Source organism: Odocoileus virginianus, chromosome 22 (genome assembly GCF_023699985.2).
Source record: "Odocoileus virginianus isolate 20LAN1187 ecotype Illinois chromosome 22, Ovbor_1.2, whole genome shotgun sequence".
In the NCBI taxonomy this organism is placed as follows: Eukaryota; Metazoa; Chordata; class Mammalia; order Artiodactyla; family Cervidae; genus Odocoileus; species Odocoileus virginianus.
In genome coordinates this window covers 7914323-7940955 of record NC_069695.1, presented here as the reverse complement: position 1 = coordinate 7940955, position 26633 = coordinate 7914323, and the positions used below count along the sequence as shown (strand labels likewise).

General features: G+C 39.5%; 1 protein-coding gene across 5 annotated transcripts in view; it reads left to right on the top strand.

Moving 5' to 3' along the window:
* The window catches only part of DCC (DCC netrin 1 receptor), a 1226177-nt gene that overhangs the window by 436604 nt on the left and 762940 nt on the right, over positions 1-26633 (top strand). Inside the window, exon 1 of one of the 5 annotated variants that reach the window (XM_070452515.1) lies at positions 9957-10055. The exons of the other annotated variants lie outside the window; for them this stretch is intronic. The gene's annotated coding sequence lies outside the window, so the exon portion shown is untranslated. Of the gene's footprint in view, positions 1-9956; positions 10056-26633 lie in introns of those variants that run through there. 5 annotated transcript variants of the gene reach the window in all.

Here is a 26633-nt window from a genome sequence, read left to right as displayed (position 1 = left end):
TTAATCTTATTAACCTGACATTATGAGATTTTCCAAAACAAAATTTCCTGCAGGTTGATCCAAATCTTAGGTTGAAGGGAGATCTTTTCATTAAGAGAAAAATAATTCCCTAATTAATTCCACTTACAACGTCACTAATGATGAAAATGACATATGATGAAAATGACTAATGATGAAAACAACAGAAGATCAGATGATTAGATGGCATCGCTGACTCGATGGACATGAGTTTGAGCAAACTCTGGGAGTTGGTGATGGACAGGGAGGCCTGGTGTGCTGCAGTCCATGGGATGGCAAAGAGTCAGACATGACTGAGAGACTGAACTGAACTGAATGATGAAAAATTGGAGTGTGTGCATGTGTGTGCATGTGTGTACTTGCTTGTTTGGTTTTTTCTTGCCTTTAGAGCAGTGGATTTTATTTTAATTATGTTGGCTAAAATATATAAATCTCTAAATGAAAAGTAAAAATTTGATTAGTGCTTCCAAATATCTTTACACTTGATAATGTATTGACTCAATAACTCAATAATAAGATGAAAAGTTTTTTTTCTATATGTATTTTGAAGTGTTGTAGACTTTGAGAGAAACAGTACTGAATATTCTGTAATCCATGGATAGTGCTTTTGCCCCATGTATTTTATTATTATTTTTAAGCTTTTTATTTTGTATTGGGATATAGCTGATTAACAATGTTGTGATAGTTTCAGATGAACAGCGAAGGGGATGAAAATATCCATCCCAACTCCCTAACTATCTCTCCCCCTCTCTCCTCCCAGCAACTATAAGTTTACTCTTTAAGTCTGTGAGTCTGTTTCTATTTTGTAGGTCATTTCATTTGCATCATTTCTTTTTATATTCCACATATAAGGGATGTCATATGATATTTTTCCTTCTCTGTCTGACTTACTTCACTCAGTGTGACATCTCTGAGTCTATCCATGTTGTTGCAAATGGCATTATTTCATTCCTTTTATTTTTTTATTTTATTTTTTTATTTCATTCCTTTTAATGGCCAAGTAATATTCCTTTGTATGTGTGTACTATATCTTCTTTATCCATTCCTCTGTCGATGGACTCCCATTTATTTTTGTTAGAGGACAGTTCATAATTATTTCTTATAAGAGTTCTGTGGGGAGAGGAGTTAAATTTTTACTCATTTCAGTAATGATTCAGCTAAAAGTTGGGCTTTGGTTCTGTTTTGATTTTGTTTTGTTTTTAATTTTGATATTAGACACAAAACAAGGCAAATGGCTCCAGCCTGAAATAAATTTAGACCCTCAAGTAACAGGTTTGAAGGGCTCCTTTCTAACTTAATTGTCAGTTCTAAGTCACTGACATGAACAGGCCATAATGTAGTCATTTATACTGGTCTCCTTTCCCAGGTTGCAGGTTTTTCTATATCCAGGAAAACTAATGAGGCTTCAGTTTCAGCACTAAGATGTGCTCAGACCATCAGGCGGGGCCACCCCTTCCCCGCGTGCTCTTCTGGTGAAGGTGCAACACAGTGAAAAATCTGGGGAAAAAAGGCGGGGGGGGGGATTTTTATCAGAGGATGATAAAAAAAATTATATCTCTTAGATAAACAGTGAGTACATAAATTCAGCCTCCTGCCACTCTTTTCTGACTTCTTTTCCCCACTAAGGGCTCTCTTTCATATTTAGTTAGAGCAGACTCTCCTAGGGCAAAGATGTCCCGGTAAGCAGGGTCTTCCCCTGGTCTTACAGTGGTCAGACATCCTGGTCTAACCTGGACTGACCTTCTTTTAGCGCTTGAAAGTACTGTATCCTGATAACTCCTTCAGTCCCAGGTAAAGCTACAATAAAGCTACCTGCTTTAGCAATGCTAGACTGAAGCATGGATACAGAATCTCTCCTTTAACTCAAGCGCCATGGGAGGTGGCATCTTAATCATGGAAACTGAGGCTCTCGGCCACCTGGGGTCTCTGAGGGATGGGTGCTGAAATTTGACAGAGCGTAGAGTGTAGAGAGAACCCAAAGTCCAAGTTAATGACGATGATTAAAGAGAAAAGTGAGGGGCTTCTCTGATGGTCCAGGGGTTAAATCTTCACGCTCCCTATGTAAGGACGTGGGTTTAGTCCTTGGCCGGGGAACTTTAAATCCTACCTACCATGCAGTATAGCCCGAATATTTTTAAAAGTAATAATACAGATGAAAAGTGGAGCAAGTACGGAAGGTTAAGTTAAAACTGCTTTCCTGGAGTGCTCCAAATGAAGCAGAAAGCATACAGTTTGATTTTCCCACATTTGAGAATCTTCAGACAGATTCATGGGGTTGCAAAGAGTCAGACACGACTGAGCAACTGAACTGAACTGAACTGAACTGAAGATTCCATCTGTAAATAGTCCACAATATAAAATGAAAGTGAAAGTTGTGTCTGACTCTTTGAGACCCCATGGACTGTATAGTCCATGGAATTCTCCAGGCCAGAATACTGGAGTGGGTAACCTTTCCCTTCTCTAGATGATCTTCCCAACCCAGGGATCAAACCCAGGTCTCCTGCTTTGCAGGCAGATTCTTTATCAGCTGAGCCACAAGGGAAGCCTACGATACAAGGTAGCTCTGCTAATTTGAATGAATCAGGCTGGTGTTTTGATGCCTCTTCTGAAAGGCACACACATACGTGCTGTTAATGAAAATATCCTGAAAATTTGTAGTTTCTGTTTCCTTTGATCTAGATCCAGTTTGGCATGTTCTGTTTCAATGGCAGATGAAGAATAACCCTTCCCTGTGAGATATTAAAATAAAGTGACTTCGACTTTTGACTTTCATATTCTGTACAAGGATAGGCTGGCAGATTCAGTCACTGAGTTACAATCTCATATTAGATTGTATCATTTCAAGGCAATAAGGCTGTTCACAGCGTTTTAAACACTTACCTTGCTGTTTGGCAACACAGCATACATCAGTGTTATGTCTGCTGAGGTTAAGATTGCCGAACCACTGGAATGCACAAGGGGAATATATCTTCCCCATAATAAAGACCATGGGCCTGATTTAATCTCATTTTTAAAGCATTAGCAGTCAATAAACCAGTCACTCCTAAAAGGTAACAGGTAGCTTTGCTTTAGATGAGAAAAAAAAAAAATCTGCTCTCTACCCTCAGGTGCTGTGTAGAGCCCATTTAATAGAATGCTTCTTTTCCATTTTTGCTTTCTCAAAGTCTTTTGATAAAAAGAAATGTGGCAAATGAAATCTGCCTTTAATCAATCAGCTCATTTTATGCAATGGTCTTGCCATGCACCATTCATTCTGTTTTTTAGTAACTTCTCAAGTGCTCTTTAAGCCCTGAATGCTCACTTAGCTGGAGAGAAAGGCAGAGTAAGAAAGAGAAGTGAAATGCTACCAGCCCATTCGACATCCTGTTAAACATCTCAGCGTTAGGGGCTACTGACTGTCAGTATTTCTGGGAATTGTGAGTTCTATCAATAAGGAATGCCTGGGGTATTAAACCTCTGTTTGAAAGTAACTTGGCCAGTGCTGGCTGAAACTTGAGAATTGTATTTGTATCCAATTAGCTCTAATCTAAAATGGTACAGTATTTCTCTGCCTTGTATAGAGCCTTTAGATTGAGAGCGCTTGGAGAGTGAAGCGGAACCAAACTTTGTTTATATAACTTCTCCTCCTATTCTTTTCATTCAGTACCTAGAAAACCACTGGACATGTTTAGTAGCTTTTCAGTAGATATTTGTTTTACCAATGAAGATGTGAGACTATCTACCATCTATGGAGAATTTTTGGCCAGTGGCATCTTCTTCCTTTGCTTCTTCTTCCACTTCTTTGTTGTTGAACTTGATGTGGTTAGTTAAATTTGCCTGTTTGTTGTCCCTACTCTTGATGGTAAGAGTTTCATTGATTGTTTGATATCAAGTTGATTGATATCTCAATGGTCTACAAGTTAATTAAGTATTAGAAGATGGACTCTACTGGAATATTCATAGGCTACTTGAGAAAATAGTGTGCCAGCTTCCTTATTTCTTCCTATAACATTCAAGATGAGCTTGCATCTGGGCAGGCGTGTCTTTCCTGTGCCATAGGTTATCAGCTATCTGAGCCTATGGATTCTCCTCTGTAAAACAGACACAATAATAATCTATCTCCTAAGGCTGTGATGCTTTCAAATAATATCTCAGATGTAAAGCCATGGTGCAGACTAGATTCCTGTTCAGTAGCAGCAGTGGTATTATATAGACTTAATAATGGTTATTATTGTGTTATTACAATTATTACTGCTAGGAAATGAGAGCTTTCAGTATTCCCATGTGATGGTGCAAAACATATTTAGGGGAGGAGGGAAGAGTAATATAGGCTGCAAAACCTAAGCCATAAATAATATCGTCTTGAATCAGATATCTGCCTTTGCAGTCTGTAAGGACCAATTGGCAAGACTGAATTGAGCTTCTGAAGGGTTGAATCTGTGCCGTTTGTTGGCCCGCAGTGCCAAAATCAGTTTGACTACAAAATTCATTTTTCAAAAGTTGATCTACTATTACATCAGTGGAGCCAATGTGATTTGTATTGAGTCTAGATCAAGCAATATCCGCTGTCATTTTTGAGGAAAAAAAAAAAATGCGGGGCAGTCTTCTCAACCAAGCCTGCTTAATACCCTTCCAACTGAAAAAGGTTCACCTAAGCTGGGTCCACAGGAGTTGGTCTAGATTGAGAGTTTAACATAATCTCACCTTCAAGAAAAAATAAGTAAATAATGCCAGTATGTAAGAAAACCAGATCACTATGGAGCTCCTCCAAATAATCATGAAAGAACCATCTTACTCATTTTTCCTAATTACACCACCACCACACAGCCACCATCCAAATCACCCACCTACTCGCATGACCACTTGCCCATCCACTTCTCCTGTAGGGCTCTGAGAAGTTCAGTTCAGTTCAGTTGCTCGGTTGTGTCCGACCCTTTGCGACCCCAAGGACTGCAGCACTCCAGGCTTCCCTGTCCATTGCCAACTCCCAGAGCCTGCTCAAACTCATGTCCATTGAGTCGGTGATGCCATCCAACCACTTTATCCTCTGTCGTCCCCTCTCCTCCTGCCTTCAATCTTTCCCAGCATCAGGGTCTTTTCCAGTGAGACAGAACTTAAGTGTTTCCTCTGCTTGTATTCCCACCCTTGGGGATGAATGGGGACCATCCTCTCCTCCCCAGTGTGAGGAAACACTGACTGCAGGATATATTATAGAGCACTTGTGCCCAGGCAGATTCCTTTTTTGTTCATTTTTAAGCACTTACAGCTTGAATATTGAAACCATTGACTTGTTTTCTTAAATAAATACCTCGCTCTTTGCACAGTGTATCTGTATGCATTACCTCATGATGCTCAAAAAAGTTCTGAAATATAGACACCCAAAATGACAGAGAAGAACCTGAAAAGAGGTAATAACTATCTACAGGCAGAGACTAGAATTCAGATTGTCTAACTGGCACACACTTATTCTCTTATCTTTTGCTTCTCACTGTAAGGACTGGGCTTCCCTTGTGGCTCAGCTGGTAAAGAATCCGCCTGCAGTGTGGGAGACCTGGGTTCAACCCCTGCATTGGGAAGGTCCCCTGGAGAAGGGAATGGCTACCCACTCCAGTATTCTGGGCTGGAGAATTCCATGAGCTGTATAGTAAGAACTAGGGTTAAGGATCCTGTGAATAGTTTCCCACTTATTCAGTCACTTATTTTTTTAATAAGTGAAACTCTAAAAATATAAACTAAGATTGAAGGCCGGATAAAGTGGTTGGATGGCATCACCGACTCGATGGACATGAGTTTGAGCAGGCTCTGGGAGTTGGCGATGGACAGGGAAGCCTGGAATTCTGCAGTCCTTGGGGTCACAACTAAGGGGAAAATAATAGTAGATTTCATTTATCCAATTATTGCCTTGAAAATGTCAATTCTTTATGGATGTAGGGGTTCAGAGCAGCCCTCCGCAAGATGTGTTACTTTTGGCATATGGATTATTTTGACCTCAAAGCAGATAGTGAAGGACAGGAAAGCCTGGTGAGCTGCAGTCCATGGGGTTGAAAAGAGTCGGACACAGCTTAGCAACTGAAGGACCACAGAAGCAGTGGAGAGAGTACTCTCTGTCTCTTAACAAATGAAAGAATTTAAATTGGGGATTTTTTTTTCCCCAGAAAAAGAGTTATGACCAGAGATAAATTTTATCTAAGTGGCCCCATCTACATGGCAGGACAGATATCTTATTACCAAATGTCTGTTCTTCATATTCCTGTGACTGACCCTCTTTTCCTTGGAAGCCCTGTTTTGTATTTCATTCCTTAGCTCAGGATGGAATACATACCACATTTTGCTTTTCTCTCTCTGAACTTCTCATATATGTGGGCTCTCTTACATTCTCATGTATCCAGGATTTTTATATGTACAAAGTTAATTATTATGTCCTCCTATTAATCTGTCTTATGTCAATTTTATTCTTAGACCATTTAGAAGAACCTAGAAGGGTAAATGGAGAAGGCAATGGCACCCCCTCCAAGTACTCTTGCCTGGAAAATCCCGTGGACGGAGGAGCCTGGTAGGCTGCAGTCCATGGGGTCGTGAAGAGTCGGACACGACTGAGCGACTTCACTTTCACTTTTCACCTTCATGCATTGGAGAAGGAAATGGCAACCCACTCCAGTGTTCTTGCCTGGAGAATCCCAGGGACAGGGGAGCCTGGTGGGCTGCCGTCTGTGGGGTTGCACAGAGTCAGACACGACTGAAGTGACTTAGCAGCAGAAGGGTAAAGGAAAGATTTTTTTTTTCTCTCTAGCATGGGAAAACACTATGATTTGGATGTTTTCTTCTAAGATAAGAAGATTTCACTATCATCACTATATATTAAATAATAACACAAGACAAATCTTTCCTGAAATGGAGAGAATATGTGATTTTTAAAATAAGCTTATAAATAATCTTTGTAGGGGCAAGATTTTGGTTATCTTTTATCTTGTTAAGTGGTTTTATAATTCAGGCCAAATTTGCATTTTTTTTTCTATTTCTTGAAAATCAAGAAAATAAAAGGCCAACTAAATTGCATTTACTTGAGTTGTTATTTCATTCAGGAGCGGGTTTTTTTTTTTTTTTTTTTACTTCCTTATTACAATAGATGTTTCACGATGCAAATTGTAGCACTCTGCTTTTAAATACCACAGGCATTATAATTAAAATTCCCCTGAGTTTAAAAAAAATAATTAGTTATTTGAGGAGTTGTTTCAATGAATTCTCTTCCAGAATGCCTCCCATTTAAATGAGTTATGAAATAATTAGTGAAAGCATATTATGGTGAGAGGAGCTAAAATTGCCTCAGCAGAATGGAGCATTTTGTGAAATGATAACCTGACCTTTACATTTTTACTTAAAAGAAAACAGGAAAAGGAGCTTGTCTTAAGAGAAGAGAGAATAAACTACATTGCCTCGGGCCCCTCAAATGTTATAGAAAGGAAACAGCAAGGAAAAAAAATGCTCATATTCCTTTTCTCTACAGAAACAAATATAAAGATTTTGCCTAGAAGGTCAAGTTCACTCAGTGAAGCAGGTTGGAAAATGTATCCCAGTGCCCTTGACTGCTCTCAAAATTCTATTTTGGGGAAGGTTAAGTTACAGAGTAAAGTTTTAGATTTTATACTGATAGGGATATTACTCATTTTCAAATGGTAAGCAGGAAAATTCATTGTTCTAACTCCATAATTCTTAATGGTCTTTATTATCTTCATTTAGCTAAATGTTCCTTTTGTTTTGTGGTTAAAGCAAGAGCTGGAAAGAAAAATAAGGAAGAACTGTGGTGTTGTAAGTAATTGTTGTATGTGTGCTAATCTTATAATTTTCTTTTAGTTTTATTGCCAAATAAAAAGGGAATAATCACTAATATTGTCCTAATGCCTACTTACTCACACACTCCCACACCCTCAACTTAAATAATTGCATTTTAAAGAGTAGGTTTTTGGTTGCCTCCTTCCTAAGTCAGTTACTGTGCAATAAAATTAGTATAGAAATATATTACTGAAAAAATATGCAGAGTAAAAAGACATCTTCTATGTGATAAAAATTACAAAAACAAACTTGACAGGGCTTTTTATATTAGAAACACCAACAAAATAACTTTAAAAAATCTTCCAACCTTTCATTTCCTTTCCTTTGTTATTAATTCTAATGCATATGACAATGGAAATAGCTAATTATTCATTCTAAAATTCAGTATCTTAAGAGCACTTTGTTTTCATTCCACCCTTAAGCTAGTTACAGTGTGATTTTTGCTGGTGCTCTAATAAAAATCAGGAAGTAATATCTCAAATAGTAATACTATTTAGTGATACTAATATTAAACGGTAAAATAGTACAGTGGTGTGTGTTTGTGTGTGTGTGTGTTAGTTGCTTAGTTGTGTCTGACTCTTTGTGACCGAGTAAACAAAAACTCTTGAATTCTAGAAGACCCCTTTGGAATACAAGAGGGTTTTTTGTTGTTATTGTTGTTGTTGTTGTTGTTTTAAGTGTCAGGCTAACAAAGACAAATCAGAAAAAGTAGATAGACCAGGTGGCATCACTGTAAATCTCTGATGAAATGATGATTGATGATTCCTTTAATAAAACATTTCTACTTTTATGAACCTACCACTGGTACTGATTTTTTTCCTATTAGGTTTTTTTTTATACCTATGCTAAAATGTATTATTTAAATTTAGTTTTACCTAAAGATCTTTGAATTAAGATACTTATATTAGATGCAGGTTTCTTCTGCAAACTAAGGAAACATTCAAACTTAGGGAATGTTCTAAAAACTAAGTTGGAAGAAATTATGGAAAATCTCAGTGTATGTAGTCCCGAAATCATCTTAGGCCTTTCCCATCAAGATTCATACACAGAGATGAGAGTACTGAAGACCGTCAGTGAAGGCACACCTCTTTAGGAGAAGGCATGCTCTATGCTATGCTTAGTCACTCAGCCGTGTTCGGCTGCAACCCCATCAACTGTAACCCACCAGGTATTGCTTTTTTAATGGTCTACTTTTATATTTATAAGATATATATATATATTCCATATTCAATAATCTAATTTGTTGGTCATTTATCGTATAATTGCTAAATTTGCCTATTATTCAGTAGAGGTGAGAGTTAGGATAAATCAGGGTTGATTTCTGGTGATTAGGCAGCCATTAGTGTGCAAGATGGAGCCATATATTCTTAATGTGGCAGTAACTTGCTTTGGACCATGATGAGTTTAGCATAAAACAAGAGCAACAAAACAATGATAAACATTTTTGATAGCAGATAAATAATCACAGTAAATCCCGAATATATCTCCTCTTTTCACAATATACTGGGAATGTGTATCTGTGTTAATATACACACACATATGCACAGACACACACATATATATGTATAGACATACACACACACACACACACACACACTCATGTAGTACAATATGACATAGTATTTTCAGAGTTACATTTTGAAAGTTCTTTGGAGACTTTGTATAAGAGGCAAAACCTCTTGCTTAAGTCCCAGAAGTCAGAGTGTTTTAAATTGAAAGGCAGTTTGGGAAACTTTCCCAAAGCATCTGAAAAGCAGTCTTTTAAAAAAAAATTTTTTCAGTTAATTTTTCTTGTGTGTGTGTGAGAAGCAGTGCATAGTTTACACCCTCCTTAAATGGGACTTGTCTCTAAATGCCATTCATATATCAAGGAACCAGCTGTAACGAGGCCCTATAGGGCTGTGGGGCAGTGAGAATGTGATTTATAAGGATAAATTTATATTTTGTCTTTATCCCAATAATGTCATAGGGTTCCTAAAACCTTAGGATTCCCTAAGTGGTGAGACAGTCTTTTGCTATGTGAATGAGGTGAGGTCTGAACCCCATCTGGGATGGGGGCTGGTTGCCAGGGGAACCAAGCTTGCCAGTGAAGAGAGTGCTGGAACTTTCAGTCTTACCCCCATGACTTCTGACAGAGGAGAGGATCTGGAGGTCGAATCGATCACTGATGTCCATGATTTAATCAATCCTGCCTGTGTAATGAAGCCTTCATAGAAACTCAAAAGAAGGTTCGTAGAAAGTCTAGGTTGCTCTCAGGTGGGGGTGTTGGGCTAGAGTCGTGGTCTTGGCCATAGAGCGTCAGACTCATGGTCATGGAAACTCTGCAGCCTTTCCACATAGCTTACCCTGTGCATCTCTTCCATCTGGCTCTTCCTCAGTCATATCCTTTCATGATAAATTGGTGACCTAATGAGTAAAATGTTTCTCTAAGTTCTGTGACCCACTCCAGCACATTAACTGAGCGAAAGGAGGAGGTCATTAGAAACTTCTGATTTATAAAGCCGTGTAGTCAGATGCACAGTTAACAGCCTGGACTCATGACTGGCATCTGAAGTGGGCAGGCAGAGAGATGGTCTTGCAGGGCCAAATCCTTAACCTGTGGAATTCGATGCTGTCTCCCAGCAGGCGGATAGGTGTCAGAATCCAGTTGGATTGTAAGGACACCCATTGATGTCCAGAGAGACACGGGTGGTGTGGGAGATCACCTTCACATACACACATTGGAATTAGGTGCAGGAACCCAAACGAGCTGGTCTAATTTCTAGAGAATGATAAAGTCCCAAGGTTGCATGCCTAACTAGGAATCTAATGAGCTCAGGTCAGGGTAATTGCATGTAAATAGTTCTATAGATAATGGTATAAGTGGGGATGTATGTGTATAAGATAATCTGTATTCTGTCACCTATTTATCCCCCATTATGACCTTTAAGCAATTGAATGTACGCTGTTTGTATTGTAACCTAGGTTATTCAGAGATATTTAGACATAAATACAGAGCACAGTCATCCTTCTATTTAGTTGACTCTTCTTAGCAAAGCCTCTATGTCATATAAAAAAAAAAAATCAGCTGATTAAATTTAAAGATCTAACTGGTTTTACTAAATGATTCACGAATCAAGCACCATTCCATCTAGGAGACAGGAACTTCAAGGAACTGAACAAAATTAAAAAAAAAAAAAAAAGCCTTATAGGCAGAAGTGGGGGAAGACGGAAATGTCTAGCAAAGGGTGGATTGTTTCAGGCAAGATTCTTTTCCTTTGGAGGAAGTGTGTGTGAGCTGCTCAGTTGTGTCTGAACCTTTGCGACCCCATGAGCTGTGGCCCACCAGGCTCCTCTGTCCATGGGATTCTCCAGGCAAGAATATTGGAGTGGGTTGACATTTCCTCCTCCAAGGGATCTTCCAGACCCAGGGACTGAACCCACATCTCTTATGTCTCCTGCTTGGCAGGCAGGTTATTTCCCTCTAGCACCACCTGGGAAGCCCTGAGGGTCTGTTAGGCAGATTATTTTACTAGTGCTGAGCAAGTAATTCAGACGGACTGTTAAACGTGTGTGGTTAGCACAAGTGACTTACTTTTAGGCCTGTTTCTTGGTTTTCTGCTGTTGTTGTCTTTTTTTTTTTTAAGTAGTTTTAAATCTCTTGATTTAGAGCTATAAAATCTGTTTGATTTGTATTCCCTCTAATTTGTTTTTGTATTAGACATTTCTATTAGACACACGGATAAAAAATTTATTAAAAATATATTTGTCCTTTGTTAAACTGTAACCTGAATCTTTACTACCCTTCAAAGGGCTATTCATGAGGTTTCATTTGCTGAGATTTTTTTTTTTAACCTGGAACATTTCACCAACTAGGAATCTATTTGAGAAAGTGTTTTAAAGATTAATACAGCCTATATAGCTTCAACATTAAGTTTCAGTGCTGGTTGATTTTATTGGATTGGATTTTTGTGACTCCTCTTGCAAAGAGAATTCATTTCCAAAGGCTGGAACATGACATAAAAAATAATTAGTATTTCTTTGATCTAAGCACTGCTTCCAGGGGCATCCTTTGGGCCCCGCAGGGCATTGGGTACGTTATGAGCTAACATGTGGCTATTTCTCTAAGGCTTTTTCCAATTGAGTCTCAGTCCAGGAGTGGCCAAGGCTTGAAAGACGTAGTTTCAGATGAAATAAATGTCTTCTTTAATTCTCCTCATCCCAAACACAGACGTATTGCATAGATGACATTTCTGTTTTTAATTTTTATTAAGAACTAGTTCACATACCATGAAAGTCACCTTTTGAAAGTATGTAATTCATTCACTATTCATATAGTAATCACTCTTTTCTAAACCTGGAATGTTTTTATCATTTCCATTCCCCACTCCCCTCAGGCCCTGGCAATCACTAACCTACAGTCTGTATCTATTGTTTGTTTTCTATAAGAATCTTTGATACTGCATTCAATCTATTAATAACAGTCATCTTGTTTCTTTCCTCTCTACACTGCAAACTTTTTTTTTTCAATTTGAGATAGTGATTTTATTTCCTTCTGATATATACCCAGAAGTAGAATTGCTGGATCATATGGTAGTTCTATTTCTCAATTTTTGAAGGAACTCCAAACTGTTTTACTGATTAAAGCAAAAGCAACGAAAGTAAAAGTAAATAAGTGGAACTACATCAAACTAAAAAGCTTCTGCAAAGTAAAAGGAAAGAGCAACAAAATGAAAAAGGCAACCCAAGAAATGGGAGAAAATATTTGCAAATCACATATCTGATAAGGGGTTAATACCCAAAATATATAAGGACCACATACAGCTCAATAGCCCCCCCCCAAAAAAAAATCCAATTAAAAATGGGCAAAGGACATTTTCCAAAGAATACATTCAAATGGCCAATAGGTACTGGAAAAGGTGCTCAACAGTACTAATCACTACAGTGCCAGTCAAAACCACAATGAGATACCATCTCACACCTGTGAAAATGACTGTTAACAAAAGACAGGATAACAGGTGTTGGCAAAAATGTGGAGGAAAAGAATCCCTTAGCAGGAGTGTAAATTGGTGCAGATATTATGCAAAAAGTTTGGAGTTCTTCCATTGTTTGTTTTTAACATAAAGGAGATTATCTGATTATCCTCCAAATAGTATGTCACTTGTTTTTTTCACTTAATGACATAGCTTAGCAATCTTCCACGTTTGTCCTTACAGATCAGCCTCATAGTTTTTAATTCTTCATAGTATTTTTTTATTTACTGTTTGTATGTTGAGAGAGATTTGGTTTGTCTCTATTTTTTTTTCTCACTTTTGTTAGGTATTTATATAGATAACGCTTTGTATTTAGTGGATACTCTTATGTGTGTATTTCTGACAAGTTCTCTAAGACTTGTTCTAGTTCTCTACCTAGCAACGTCACCTCTGAGCTAAAGAGTATCAGCATTTTAATAGATCCTGTATATTCAAGAACATTCTGTTACCATGGACCTAAACATCAGCAGTCAGTGTTTAGGCCATTGACCGAGCAAATCCAACTGGCTTCTCCTTAGCTTGTAAATAGCACTGAAGTCTATTGCTCACTCTAATGAGTAGTGATGACTCAACACTGTTATTTAACAGCTACAAGTGTTTGCCTCACTTCACTTAAAAAAAAAAAAAAAAAAAAACAAGAGAGAGACTCTTATTACAGCATTCAAGAAAAATGCATCTCAGCTGAGTCCTAGGACTCCCTTGCTCTTTCACTTCGTGAAATGGCTTGGGGCTACTTTTAGGGCATTTGGTCACACCAGTACACCACAGAAGAGCAGGAACTCTCTGCTGGCCTAAAGACTCTTCAGAGTCTGGCCTCTGCCCGTGCTTTCAGCCCCATCTGTGATCCTGTCCATACTCTTCCCTTCAGTTTTGTTTGTTTGTATTGTTGTTGTTGTTTTTTAATTGAGATATAGTTGCTTTACTGTATTGTGTTAATTCCTGCTGTGCAGTGAAGTGGATCAGCTCTGTGTATATGTATGATCCCCATCCCCTCACCCATCTAGGTCACCCCCTGTGCTATGCAGCAGCGCCCCACTGGCTGTTTTACACATGGCCGTGCACATGATGTCAATCCCAATCTTGCAATTCAGAAGCAGTTTCCTAAACATGCATGTTCTGATGCTCATGGCTTTTCATCCTTTATGTCTTCCTTCCTCATCCATTATGTTCCATCTTCCATCTTCCTTTTTAAAATGTTTTTAAAGACTATATTCATGCAATCCATCTTTAGAAATCTTGACCTGGTCCCTTAGCCTAGGAAAGCCCTCATCCTCCTGTACTCATAGTATCCTGAGCTTCCCCCCATTGTAACATGAACCGTGCCACACTGTGTCCTTATAAAGTGCACACACACAGACATACGCACCAGGCCTCCACTGGTCAATGACTTCCTGAAGACGGATCACGTTATACCTTCTTAACTTCTCTAGATGGGCAAACTCTTTAGAGCTTGGTTTGGTTCTTTAATGATGTTGAAACACAGCATCTCTTAATTCTCATTTAGCCAAAGTCTTAAGTGAAATCTGTCCTCACTTTGAAGCCCTTTCTCTGGGCCAGCAAACCTTGGGACGCTTCCTTCTCTTTCTGGGAGGGCATATAAACTGCAGACTGACTGGTTACCTCCGTTGTATAAAATTATTAGTTGGGTTGAGAGAGTCATGTTAATAATAGGACTTGGATTACTAACTTGGCTTTCATACAAATCTTGATTATCTGTAACTGACTTAGAAAACTTTCCCCCATTCTAAGCTTGTTGTCTACTTATGTGAAAAAATGCAAGCAGGCATCTTATTTTGCCAGAGGGTTTAAATTTGTTTCCTTCAATACTAAGCTGTCTTTTTGAAGTCTTTTTCCCTAAGAATTTGTGTGCAGGACAAATGTTTCTTTTTCAAAAAGGCTTTTTGAAAGGTTCATGGAAAATATTTAAATGATCAGCATTAGTTATATTGCCTTTGCAGCTACGTAAATAATTTCAGCCCTTTTCCCATCAACTTAACATATCTTCAGAAAATGTGAATAAGATTACGCAATAATGCTGTCCCAATAAGCATTTTAGTGCTTAGGAAGGGAAACGTGAGTGCAGAGCTGAGAATGTATGTGTTCAGCCTGGTAACAATAAAAAGGATGTTTATAAATGAAATAGCACCACAAATGGCCCCACACTTTTGAGGAGGAAAGCAATTTGGTGAAGTGAAAGATGTTAAATGTTTTAATTTTCTTCTAGGCCAGTAAAATCTTGTAAAACAAGGTGACATATTAAATTTTCTATACTATAGTGGTTCCGAGAGCCTGTCAACAGTTTCATTATAAACTCTATTTTCCGAGCGTTATAACTCAGCTTTAAGAATTCATCCTAGCCTGACATTTGGAGTGCAAGATCTTACCTGGGGAACATGTGCTTCACATGTTTTAAAAATTATGAGTTTTTTTCCACTTCTTAATTTATAATGAGTAACCTTTTCATACTTTTGCACTTGGCCTGCTCTGCCCCAGAAATTGGAGGTGGAAGGCTGACACGGGATAGGTCACTGATGGAGGAAACGTATCTATAAATGTGGTCACCATTGGCCGGGCTTCCAGTTTTCATCATGAAGGCTCACGCTCATACTAGTCTGTCAGTCAGTCCACCGTACTGAAAGCAGAAAGAGCCCTACTCCGCTGACCTCACCGTTTTAGACTGTCCCAGCTCTCCACGGAGAAGGCTCTCATCCATGGGAGAATTCTTATTCCATTTATTTCAACATTTGTATTAGTTTGTGGATGGCATTCGTACCTTTACTTAAAGCTTCACAAATTCATTCTAATCTTGTAGGTTTGCTTTTAAATCTTCTGTGTGGTTGTGTTTCTGTCCCTATCATATTTAGCACTCGATAGGGTTTTAGTTAATATTGAATAATGCAGACACCATATTTTTGTACTTTGGAATACCTGCAGTTAAATCTCCTAAAGAGTTGTCATTTGGAAGGTAGTAAGAAAAGAATGAGGGAAGAAAGATCAAGGAAGCAGCAGAAGAGAAAAAGACATGCTGTCGTTTGGTTTCTGGCCTTGAAATGTCTTGAGAACTGACTACTTAGTATGGTTTATCCAAAAGAACAAATATAGGCTATCTAGAAGAAAGTGGAATGCCCTCCATTAAAGGCGTCCTTCACTTCTGGGCTGTTTTAGAAGATTTCTAGTATATCATCACTTCCAAATATAAAGATTGTCACTCAGTCGTGTCCAACTCTTTGCTACCCTAGGGACCGTAGCCCACCAGGCTCCTCATCCATGGGATTCTCTGGGCAAAAATACTGGAGTGGGTTGCCATGCCCTTCTCCAGGGGACCTTCCTGACCTGGGAATCAAACGCAGGTCTCCTGCATTGCAGGCAGATTCTTTACCATCTGAACCACCAGGGAAGCCCCCAAACACATGGGTTCCCTGACCAGGGTTGGAAGGAGGCCCCTTCATTGGGAGCCCAGAGTCTCAGCCACTGGACCCCCAGGCAAGTCCCATGTATATGTTCAGCGTTACTCCATTTACCGAATTGCCTTCTATTTTTAAACAGATGTCAAATTCGAGTTAAAATATGAAAAGCACTCAGGATATAATCCCAACACGTGTTTCCGTTGTGTGAGGACCAGCTTTGTGCCAGTGTCCTGAAAAGATTTGCATTTCTCACAACCAGCCTTGTGACATGCCCCTCAGGAGCGGACCAAGAGACCGATGCTCTGAGTAATTCACCCCACTGCTAATCAGTGACCAAGGCTGGTTCGGAACCCAGGTCTTACAGACCCCCAAACCATATTCTCTCCTGTAAGTCATCATGCCTGCCTTTATGCATACAAAGACGTCCATTGCATTTTTCTGTCAGAATCATGCTCTACCTGACACCGTCAATGGCTTTCATTTTCCAGTGAAACATGTTAAGAAATGAAGCCAGGACGTCCAAACCTAAAAGAGAAAAAATGAGGGACCAAATGACTCTCAGTATTTGAAGTTTGAACCAGGAATCTGCTTTCCTTGGCAACTTGTCTCTTACCTCAGAGTTAACTCTGTTCCTTTCTTTTTGTTAGTCCCATTGCCCTGGATGTATCGATTATATCCATTGAGTCACCTAACATGGAAGTCTGGGCAATGTAATTTCTCTCTCTCTCATCCACAACATTCTTATCAAATACCAAGTCATATCTAATCTTGAAGAAACATTTTTTCCAAGCTGTGTCCAGTGTTAAAAAAACTTTTTTTCTTTTCCTTTTGAATCAACTTACCTTTATATGCTCAGATGGTAAAGTGTCTGCCTATAGTGTGGGAGACCTGGGTTCGATCCCTGGGTCAGGAAGATGCCCTGGAGAAGGAAGTGGCAACCCACTCCAGTATTCATGCCTGGAAAATCCCATGGACTGAGGAGCCTGGTGGGCTACAGGTCATGGGGTTGCAAAGAGTCGGACACAGCTGAGCGACTTCACTTCAACTTCAGCCTTTAAGGACACTTTGAGTTTATAGCAGAGTTGACCAGAAGCTACAGAATTCCCATTACCGCAGTTTCTCCCCATATGCATAACCTCCCCCACAACTAACATCCCACCTTTATTACAATTGATGAGGCTACACTGACATGTTGTTATTACTCCAAATTCGTAACTTACCTTAGAGTTTGCTCTTGGTGTTGTATCTTTTCGTTTTGACAAATGTATAATGAAATGTATAACCCCTGGCAACCACTAATCTTTTATAGCCTCCTTAGTTTTACTTTTCTCTCAGTAGTATAGTTGGAATTACACAGTATGTAGCCTTTTCAGATCAGCTTCTTTCACTTATAATGCCCTTGTGGCTCAGCTGGTAAAGAATCCACCTGCAATGCAGGAGACCTGGGTTCCATCCCTGGATTGGGAAGATCCCCTGGAGAAGGGAATGGCTACCCTCTCCAGTATTCTGGCCTGGAGAATTCCATGGACTGTATAGTCCATGGGGTTGCAAAGAGTTGGACACAACTGAGCAACTTTCACTAATGCTCCTCCATGTCTTTTCATGGCTTAGTAGCTTTTCCTTTTTTTTTTTTTTTGAAATTGCTGCATAACTATTTTTATTTTTTTATTTTTTTTTAAAAATTTTTATTAGTTGGAGGCTAATTACTTTACATCATTACAGTAGTTTTTGTTATACATTGATATGAATTAGCCATGGATTTACATGTATTCCCCATCCCAGTCCCCCCTCCCACCTCCCTCTCCACCCGATCCCTCTGGGTCTTCCCAGTGCACCAGGCCCAAGCACTTGTCTCATGTACCCAACCTGAGCTGGTTATCCGTTTCACCCTAGATAATATACATGTTTCAATGCTGTTCTCCTGAAACATCCCACCCTCTCCTTCTCCCAGAGTCCACAAGTCTGTTCCATACATCTGAGTCTCTTTTTCTATTTTGCATATAGGGTTATCGTTACCATCTTTCTAAAGTCCATATATATGTGTTAGTATACTGTAATGGTCTTTATCTTTCTGGCTTACTTCGCTCTGAATAATGGGCTCCAGTTTCATCCATCTCATTAGAACTGATTCAAATGAATTCTTTTTAATGGCTGAGTAGTATTCCATGGTGTATATGTACCACAGCTTCCTCATCCATTCGTCTGCTGATGGGCATCTGGGTTGCTTCCATGTCCTGGCTATTATAAACAGTGCTGCGATGAACATTGGGGTGCATGTGGCTCTTTCAGATCTGGTTTCCTTGGTGTGTATGCCCAGAAGTGGGATTGCTGGGTCATATGGCAGTTCTATTTCCAGCTTTTTAAGAAATCTCCACACTGTTTTCCATAGTGGCTGTACTAATTTGCATTCCCACCAACAGTGTAAGAGGGTTCCCTTTTCTCCACACCCTCTCCAGCATTTATTGCTTGTAGACTTTTGGATAGCAGCCATTCTGACTGGCGTGTAATGGTACCTCATTGTGGTTTTGATTTGCATTTCTCTGATAATGAGTGATGTTGAGCATCTTTTCATGTGTTTGTTAGCCATCTGTATGTCTTCCTTGGAGAAATGTCTGTTGAGTTCTTTGGCCCATTTTTTGATTGGGTCATTTATTTTTCTGGAGTTGAGCTGGAGGAGTTGCTTGTATATTTTTGAGATTAATCCTTTGTCTGTTGCTTCGTTTGCTATTATTTTCTCCCAATCTGAGGGCTGTCTTTTCACCTTGCTTATAGTTTCCTTTGTTGTGCAAAAGCTTTTAAGTTTCATTAGGTCCCATTTGTTTATTTTTGCTTTTATTTCTGAAATTCTGGGATGCGGGTCATAGAGGATCCTGCTGTGATTTATGTCGGAGAGTGTTTTGCCTATGTTCTCCTCTAGGAGTCTTATAGTTTCTGGTCTTACATTTAGATCTTTAATCCATTTTGAGTTTATTTTTGTGTATGGTGTTAGAAAGTGTTCTAGTTTCATTCTTTTACAGGTGGTTGACCAGTTTTCCCAGCACCACTTGTTAAAGAGGTTATCTTTTTTCCATTGTATATCCTTGCCTCCTTTGTCGAAGATAAGGTGACCATAGGTTCGTGGACTTATCTCTGGGCTTTCTATTCTGTTCCATTGATCTATATTTCTGTCTTTGTGCCAGTACCATACTGTCCTGATGACTGTGGCTTTGTAGTAGAGTCTGAAGTCAGGCAGATTGATTCCTCCAGTTCCATTCTTCTTTCTCAGGATTACTTTGGCTATTCGAGGTTTTTTGTATTTCCATACAAATTGTGAAATTATTTGTTCTAGTTCTGTGAAGAATACTGTTGGTAGTTTGATAGGGATTGCATTGAATCTATAGATTACTTTGGGTAGTATAGCCATTTTGACAATATTGATTCTTCCAATCCATGAACACGGTATATTTCTCCATCTGCTTGTGTCCTCTTTGATTTCTTTCATCAGTGTTTTATAGTTTTCTATGTATAGGTCTTTTGTTTCTTTAGGTAGATATACTCCTAAGTATTTTATTCTTTTTGTTGCAATGGTGAATGGTATTGTTTCCTTAATTTCTCTTTCTGTTTTCTCATTGTTAGTGTATAGGAATGCAAGAGATTTCTGTGTGTTAATTTTATATCCTGCAACTTGACTGTATTCGTTGATTAGCTCTCGTAATTTTCTGGTAGAGTCTTTAGGGTTTTCTATGTAGAGGATCATGTCATCTGCAAACAGCGAGAGTTTCACTTCTTCTTTTCCTATCTGGATTCCTTTTACTTCTTTTTCTGCCCTGATTGCTGTGGCCAAAACTTCCAAAACTATGTTGAATAGTAGTGGTGAGAGTGGGCACCCTTGTCTTGTTCCTGATTTCAGGGGAAATGCTTTCAATTTTTCACCATTGAGGGTGATGCTTGCTGTGGGTTTGTCATATATAGCTTTTATTATGTTGAGGTATGTTCCTTCTATTCCTGCTTTCTGGAGAGTTTTAATCATAAATGGATGTTGAATTTTGTCAAAGGCTTTTTCTGCATCTATTGAGATAATCATATGGTTTTTATCTTTCAATTTGTTAATGTGGTGTATTACATTGATTGATTTGCGGATATTAAAGAATCCTTGCATTCCTGGGATAAAGCCCACTTGGTCATGATGAATGATTTTTTTAATATGTTGTTGGATTCTGTTTGCTAGAATTTTGTTAAGGATTTTTGCATCTATGTTCATCAGTGATATTGGCCTGTAGTTTTCTTTTTTTGTGGCATCTTTGTCTGGTTTTGGAATTAGGGTGATGGTGGCCTCATAGAATGAGTTTGGAAGTCTACCTTCTTCTGCAATTTTCTGGAAGAGTTTGAGTAAGATAGGTGTTAGCTCTTCTCTAAATTTTTGGTAGAATTCAGCTGTGAAGCCAATCTGGTCCTGGGCTTTTGTTTGCTGGAAGATTTCTGATTACAGTTTCGATTTCCTTGCTTGTGATCATTTTGTTAAGATCTTCTATTTCTTCCTGGTTCAGTTTTGGAAAGTTATACTTCTCTAAGAACTTGTCCATTTCTTCCAAGTTGTCCATTTTATTGGCATAGAGCTGCTGGTAGTAGTCTCTTATGATCCTTTGTATTTCAGTGTTGTCTGTTGTGATCTCTCCATTTTCATTTCTAATTTTGTTAATTTGGTTCTTCTCCCTTTGTTTCTTAATGAGTCTTGCTAATGGTTTGTCAATTTTGTTAATTTTTTCAAAAAACCAGCTTTCAGCTTTGTTAATTTTTGCTATGGTCTCTTTAGTTTCTTTTGCATTTATTTCTGCCCTAATTTTTAAGATTTCTTTCCTTCTACTAACCCTGGGGTTCTTCATTTCTTCTTCCTCTAGTTGCTTTAGGTGTAGAGTTAGGTTATTTATTTGACTTTTTTCTTGTTTCTTGAGGTAGGCCTGTAATGCTATGAATCTTCCCCTTAGCACTGCTTTTACAGTGTCCCATAGGTTTTGGATTGTTGTGTTATCATTTTCATTCATTTCTATGCATATTTTGATTTCTTTTTTGATTTCTTCTACGATTTGTTGGTTATTCAGAAGCGTGTTGTTTAGCCTCCATATGTTTGAATTTTTAATAATTTTTTTCCTGTGATTGAGATCTAATCTTACTGCACTGTGGTCAGAAAAGATGACTGGAATGATTTCAATCTTTTTGAATTTACCAAGACTAGATTTATGGCCCAGGATGTGATCTATTCTGGAGAAGGTTCCGTGTGCACTTGAGAAAAAGGTGAAGTTGATTGTTTTGGGGTGAAACGTCCTATAGATGTCAATTAGGTCTAGCTGGTCCATTGTGTCCGTTAAAGTTTGTGTTTCCTTGTTTATTTTCTGTTTAGTTGATCTATCCATAGTTGTGAGTGGGGTATTAAAGTCTCCTACTATTATTGTGTTACTATTAATTTCCTCTTTCATACTCGTTAGCGTTTGCCTTACATATTGTGGTGCTCCTATGTTGGGTGCATATATATTTATAATTGTTATATCTTCTTCTTGGATTGATCCTTTGATCATTATGTAGTGTCCATCTTTGTCTCTTTTCACAGACTTAATTTGAAAGTCTATTTTATCTGATATGTGTATTGCGACTCCTGCTTTCTTTTGGTCTCCGTTTGCGTGGAATATTTTTTTCCAGCCCTTCACTTTTAGTCTGTATGTGTCCCGTGCTTTGAGGTGGGTCTCTTGTAGACAGCATATATAGGGGTCTTGCTTTTGTATCCATTCAGCCAGCCTTTGTCTTTTGGTTGGGGCATTCAACCCATTTACATTTAAGGTAATTATTGATAGGTATGGTCCCGTTGCCATTTATTTTGTTGTTTGAGGTTCACTTTTATACCACCTTTCTGCGTTTCCTGTCTAGAGAAGATCCTTTAGTATTTGTTGAAGAGCTGGTTTGGTGGTGGTGAATTCTCTCAGCTTTTGCTTGTCTGTAAAGCTTTTGAGTTCTCCTTCATATCTGAATGAGATCCTTGCTGGGTAGAGTAATCTAGGTTGTAGGTTATTCTCTTTCATTACTTTAAGTATGTCCTGCCATTCCCTTCTGGCCTGAAGGGTTTCTATTGATAGATCAGCTGTTATCCTTATGGGAATCCCTTTGTGTGTTATTTGTTGTTTCTCCCTTGCTGCTTTTAATATTTGTTCTTTGTGTTTGATCTTTGTTAATTTGATTAATATGTGTCTTGGGGTGTTTCGCCTTGGGTTTATCCTGTTTGGGACTCTCTGGGTTTCTTGAACTTGGTTGGCTATTTCCTTCCCCATTTTAGGGAAGTTTTCAGCAATTATCTCCTCGAGTATCTTCTCATGGCCTTTCTTTTTGTCTTCTTCTTCTGGGACTCCTATGATTCGAATGTTGGGGCGTTTCACATAGTCCCAGAGGTCCCTGAGGTTGTCCTCATTTTTTTTGATTCTTTTTTCTTTTTTCCTCTCTGCTTCATTTATTTCCACCATTTTATCTTCTAAGTCACTTATCCTATCTTCTGTCTCTGTTATTCTACTCATGGTTCCCTCCAGAGTGTTTTTGATCTCATTTATTTCATTATTAATTTTTAATTGATTTTTTTTTATTTCTTCTAGGTCCTTGTTAAACATTTCTTGCATCTTCTCAATCTTTGTCTCCAGGCTATTTATTTGTAACTCCATTTTGTTTTCAAGATTTTGGATCATATTTATTATCATTATTCTAAATTCTTTTTCAGGTAGATTCCCTATTTCCTCCTCTTTTGTTTGACTTGGTGGGCTTTTTTCATGTTCCTTTAGCTGTTGGGTATTTCTCTGCCTTTTCATCTTGTTTAGATTGCTCTGTCTGGAGTGGGCTTTCTGTATTCTTGTGGTTTGAGGTTCCTTTTTATTGTGGAGGTTTCACCCAGTGGGTGGGGTTGGACGATTGGTTTGTCAAGGTTTCCTGGTTAGGGAAGCTTGTGTCAGCGTTCTGGTGTGTGGAATTGGATTTCTTCTCTCTGGAGTGCAATGGAGTGTCCAGTAATGAGCTTTGCGATGGGTCTCTGTGTTAGGTGTGACTTTGGAGAGCCTGTATGTTGACACTCAGGTCTATGTTCCTGCGTTGCTAAAGAATTTGCGTGGTATGTCTTGTACTGGAGCTTATTGGCTCTTGGGTGGTGGTTGGTTTTGGTGTAGGTATGGAAGCTTTTGGATGGTCTCTTATTCCTTAATGTTCCGTGTGGTCAGGAGTTTTCTGGTTTTCTCAGGATTTGGGCTCAATTCTCCTGCCTCTGGATTTCAGTTTTATTCTTCTAATAGTCTCAAGGCTTCTCCAACTATACAGTACTGATAATAAAACTTCTAGGTTAATGGTGAAAAGATTCTCCACCGTGAGAGACAACCAGAGAGGTTCACAGAGTTACATGAAGAACAGGAGAGGGAGGAAGGAGATAGAGGTGAGCAGGAGGAGAAACAGGGGACTCAAGAGGAGAGAGACAGATCTACGCAGTTATCTGTTCCCAAAGTGTTCTCTGTGGCCCAGACACCCACAAAGATTCACAGAGTTGGATTGGGAAGAGAAGGGGAATGGAGGAAGTAGAGGTGTTCTGAGGGAGAATAACAAAGATTGAAAATCTAGTGTAGAGGTTAGACTCTTTGAAATACAATATTTAAAAACAAAAACACAAAAAAATTTAGAACTGTATATGAAGTTCAGTTTAAAAATAGGGTTTCTCTCTCTCTCTCTTTTTTTTTTTTTTTGTGGCTATAGTGAAATGAAAATGAAAGTTAAGGAATAATAGAGGAGTATTAGAGGACTCTAAAAGGAAATAGGAGAGAAAAACAAGAAAAAGAAAAGAAAAAAAAAAGAAAAGAAAAAAAAAAATTTTTTTTTTCCCAAATAAAAAAATCGTAAAAATATATGAAAACGAAAGTTGAGGAGTAATGGGGGAGTAATAGGGAATTATAAAAGAAAATGAAAGAGAAAAAATAAAAAATTTTAAAAAAAAAAAAGGGAAAGAAAAAAAAATTTTTTTTTTTTAAATTAAAAAAAAAAATGTACATATATATCTAGGAATTTCTCTGAGGTTGTTGCGGTCAGCGTAGGTTCAGTTCAGTTTCAGATAGCTCCTCTTTCCAGCTTACACTTCTCGATATCTGTAGGCCCCTTCCCGTGTAGCCGGTGTTACCTTCAGGGATTTTAATCTGTTGCACCGGTCCTTTCTGAAGCTGTTCCCTTTGTTTAATTGGCTTCTGTTTGCCGTCTCTTTGGTGTCTAATTTCCGCCCTGACACAGGCGGGCGGAGGTGATCTCTTATTTAGGTTCTCTAGTTCAGTTCAGTCCTGCTACGGGGAGGGCGGGGCGCTGCAGACAGATACCGCTCTGTGTGGATAGCGCTCACCGTGTTCCGGCCAGACTGGGTTTGCCCCGCTCACGGGTGTCTGTGCTTTCGCCGTCTACACTGCTCAGGCTCCCGGCTGCTCTATATGGAGCGGGCCCTGCGTTGAGTGCGGTTCCAGTTTTCGGGTACTCCACAAAAGCGCAGATTCGGTTGCTCCTGCGTTTTGCGTCTTCCCCGGCCTGAGCGGTTCAGGCAGCCAGAGGCTTGGACGCACTCTCCCGGGTGCAGCACGCCTTATCCCTCCGCGGCGAGCGGCCCAGGCAGCCAGAGGCTTGGGCGTATTCTCCCTAGGTGCGGCGCGCCTTTTCCCTCCGCGGCGAGCGGCCCAGGCAGCCAGAGGCTTGGGCGTACTCTCCCTAGGTGCGGCGCGCCTTTTCCCTCCGCGGCCAGCGGCCCAGGCAGCCAGAGGTTTGGGCGCCCTCTCTCCCCGGGTACGGCGCGCTTTTTCCCTCCGCGGCCCCAGCACGCACCGCCAGTCGGGTCTCAGGAAGTCTTTAGCTAGAACCCGGAGGCCTGTTTGCAGTGTGGGAGGGGGTGGCTTCTCAGGGGCTGCGTTTGCCCTTTTCCCCTCCCCGCTGCCTCCTACCTCCAGCGGGGATGGGCCGGCTCTTCTCTGGAGATTCTCAGTCCCTTTGTTTTGCGAACCGCCGGCAGTGTGTTCGGGCCGGTTAATTTTGTCCCTTGCTATCCCACAGTTTAAAAAAGCTCCCTCCGATTGCTCTCAGGGTCTTCGGGCCGGACCTCACCCCAAGCAATGCCGCCCGCTCCTCTCCGTTCCGCCCCGCTTGTAGCTGGCGGGTACGGGCGTCTGGGGTACTTTTCTGCTGGGAGTTGCTTTTAGGCACGTAATCTGTGGGCCTTGTTTAATTTTTCCTCCCACTTACAGTGCCGAAAACTTCCCCCAGTCTCGCCAGTGAGACGGTTTCCTGGTGATTGGAAATTTCCTCTATTAAGACTCCCTTCCCGGGACGGGTCTCCGTCCGTAGCTCTTTCTACTCCCTTATTGTCGTTTATATTTTGTCCTACCTCCCTTCGAAGACAATGGGCTGCTTTTCTGGGCTCCTGATGTCCTCTGCTAGCGATCAGAAGTTCTTTTGTGAAATTTGCTCAGCATTCAAATGTTCTTTTGATGAATTTGTAGGAGAGAAAGTGGTCTCTCCGTCCTATTCCTCCGCCATCTTGGCTCCTCCCCTAGCTTTTCCTTTTTATCACTGAATAATACTCCATTGTCTGGGTGTACCACAGGTTAAAAGGACATCATGGTTGTTTCCAAGTTTTAGCAAATATGAATAAAGCTGCTATAAATATGCATGTGCAGTTTTTTGGGTGTACATGAATTTTCGGTTTATTTGGGTTAATACCAAAAAAATGCAATTGCTGTACTATATGGTAGCTGTATCATTAGTTTTGTAAGAACCTGTCAGACTATCTTCCAAAGGACCATTTTTCATTCCCACCAGCAATGCATGAGTTTCCTTTTGTTCCATATCCTTGTCAACATTTAGCGTCACCAATTTTCTGGATTTTGGCCAGTCTGATAAGTGTGTAGTGGTGTCTTGTTGTTTTATTTTGCAATAACCTAATGACGTATGATGCTGAGCACCTTTCACGTGGCTATTTGCCATCTGTTGATCATCTTTGGCAAGGTGTCTGTTCAGGCCTTTTACTCATTTTTTAACTGGATTTTTCCTTATTGTTGAGTTTCAAGAGCTCTTTATGCATTTTGGATACAGTCCTTTATCAGGTAAGTGTTTTACAAACATTTTCTCCCAGTTTGTGGTCTTCTCATTGCCTTCACAATGTCTCTCATAGAGCAGTTTTTAACTTTAATGAAGCCTAGCTTATCAGTTATTCTTTTCACAGATCATGCCTTTGGGGTTGTATCTCAAAAGTCATCACCAAATTCAGGGTCATTTAGATTTTCTCTTGTGTTAATTTCTGGGATTTTTGTAATATTATGTTTGACTTTTAGGTCTGTTATCTGTTTTCAGTTGCTTTTTGTGAAAAGTA